The sequence below is a fragment of the Cebus imitator genome, unplaced genomic scaffold (assembly GCF_001604975.1).
Source record: "Cebus imitator isolate Cc_AM_T3 unplaced genomic scaffold, Cebus_imitator-1.0 Scaffold40, whole genome shotgun sequence".
NCBI classification, from domain to species: Eukaryota; Metazoa; Chordata; class Mammalia; order Primates; family Cebidae; genus Cebus; species Cebus imitator.
In genome coordinates, this window is record NW_016107355.1 from 465155 (window position 1) to 467710 (window position 2556).

A 2556-nucleotide genomic window follows, 5' to 3' on the forward strand; every position below is an offset into this window, starting at 1 on the left:
CCCAAAAGGTTCCACCTCTCAACACTGTTGCATTGGGGATTAAGTTTCCAACATATGAATTTTTGGGGGACACACTTAGTCCATAGCAGAGACTCTAGGATAAGGTGCAGAAACAGAATTTTTAGGGACTGTAATGCTTCACAGACATATTCCTTGGCATCAGGTCAAGATCTCAGGCACCAGCATTCTTTCTTCACTGTCATTCCAGAAAATGGCCTGTCTTGTTTCTTTGTTCACAATCAAGTATTGCTTCAAAACTTAACTCAGGAACTAATTATTCATCTAGTACAGAAAAAAACAGTCTCACAACTTTTTTCCAGCTCTGTAATTTTTTAAAAAACACAAAACCAGCCCATTGAGGTTTTCTAATTGTTTCACGTTGAAAGATTGAGAAAAAGCTTCTATCTCAATTCCTGTTCTCAATTTAGTCTTATAGGGTAGTATCTTCCAGGACAGCAGAAGTCCTAGGCTGGCTGTCTCCGGATCATCTATGATGGTGATAAATAAATAAACATGGATGTGTCTTATTACTAGGAATTCTTATTTAATAGGTATGAGGTGGGGCCCTGCATTTTTCCAAAAATTTCATATGTAATTCTTAGGAATAGCTAATTTGAAGAACCATGACAGAAAAAAAGACAAGACCACTGAGAATGTTTTAAATAGAGGTTTAGTATGTACACAGGACTGAAGAGTCATGTATATTTCAAAGAAGTTCTCACAAAATTTTGGCAAGGGTTTTCAAACAAAAGAACTTGGAAATAATGTAGCCTTCACATATTTTTATTTTGACATTCAATATTATGTGATATAATAAGTAATGCACTGGAACTGGCTTGTAGAGATTGTGAGAGTCAGTTGTTTAATTTTGGGAGATTTTGCCATTCAGTTGTTAAACTATTGGTAGCTTGAAGCCAGCTAGAGTGAAAGTATTCACATTTTGGAAATCAGGAAATGCTACGAAAAGGGCATTAACTCCCTGGGGAGCTTGTTGTAAATTTACCACCCATCCCATTGGCTATAGAGGATGTCAGGATCGGTGTATTATAAACATGAACATTTTACTCAGTACTATTCTGTCACTCTTTTAAATGTATTCAATGGAAACTAATACCAAAAGTATTTGATACCCACAGACCATTATCCGCTTGAAAAATGCGGAACAATCTCTTCCTTCATAGACCCAAAATTTACATTATCCCATTTTCTATCTGAGTTCATATTTCCTTTTGACAATCCATCATCAGATTTTATTCTGATATAACATTTTAAGGTTGAAAGTCTGTTTTTGTTCAACTAATTACATTTCTCTGTGATAGAATAGGAATAAAAATTGAAATTAGAGAGTTTCAAATTTTTCTTTTTTCTTTTTGGTTTTCACACTTTTATTGGGAGATGTGGGAGGTGCCCTCTCTGTCAGTGGAGGTGCTCACAGGTTTTACAGCCACTCCAGGCTGGGGCCCCGAGGATCCTGGGGGTGGTGCTGGGCACATAGGGCGTGTTCCCATCATCACGGACAGGTACTGGGTAGTTGTAGGGCGTGGCCTCACTGATCATGACGGAGTACTTGAAGTAGGGGCTGATTGGAGGCAAAATTGCAGCAAGGCTTCTGATGGCGAAGGACACCACCAGCACTGGCTCCTTGGCCCAGGACCAAGGAGGCACCGAGTCTCACAGCCATCTTGGTCTTGGCGGCTGCGTCAGAGGCCAAGAGTTTTAAAATTTTCTAAGATCATAATGGTCTAAATTTAAAAACTGTTTTTCTGGATTGAGTTATTAGTACTGTCATTAGACAATTGATCCGAACAATATAAATATATTTGTAAGGTACAAATGATTATTAATTATAAAAAGCATTTTTTGGAAATTCATCTTTTAATACAATGAATGGCCTATTAAAATTAGTTATCTATTCAAGGATAAATATTGTCTATTGCTAGCAAGAGACAAGCACTACTGAAAAAAAGTTGTTAATAAATAGAAATGAAAGCAATGTAGGTATATGAATGTTCCTCAAATCTCCAAAGTCCTTCTTAGTTACAGGCCAAAAATCACATGGTGATTTGGATCTCAGAAATGGTCATTGATATATGAAATATGTGGAAGCTGCACATTGCAGTTGAAAAACAGGACCTGGAGTCAAACACTCCAATTTTAGTTACTCAGTATCCTGCCTCTATGACCTTACGTTATTTATGCAGTTTCTGATTCTTTCACATTACTTATTCGCTAGATAAGTGGATAATATCCCCATCACATAGGGCTATTATGAGGATGAAATGAAGTAATAAAAAGAAAATGTCTTTGGCTCATTTCACGTAACATAATGTCCTCCACGTTCTCCACGTTCACCTATTCTGTCACAAATAGCAGGATTTCATTCATTTTTATGTCTGAATAATATTTCACTGTGGGTATGTGCCACATTTTCTGTTGAGTCCATATCTTGGCTATTGTGAATAGTGCTGCAATAAACATGGGAGTGCAGATATCTCTTTTAACCAATTAATTTCAATTTCCTTGGAGATATAACCAATCGTGAGGTGGCTGAAACAT

At 36.9% G+C, this 2556-nt stretch overlaps 1 pseudogene; it reads right to left on the bottom strand.

The window, feature by feature from the left end:
• Positions 1–1438: 1438 nt before the first annotated feature.
• LOC108302348 lies at positions 1439–1681 on the bottom strand (annotated as a pseudogene).
• Between the last annotated feature and the right edge of the window lie 875 nt (positions 1682–2556).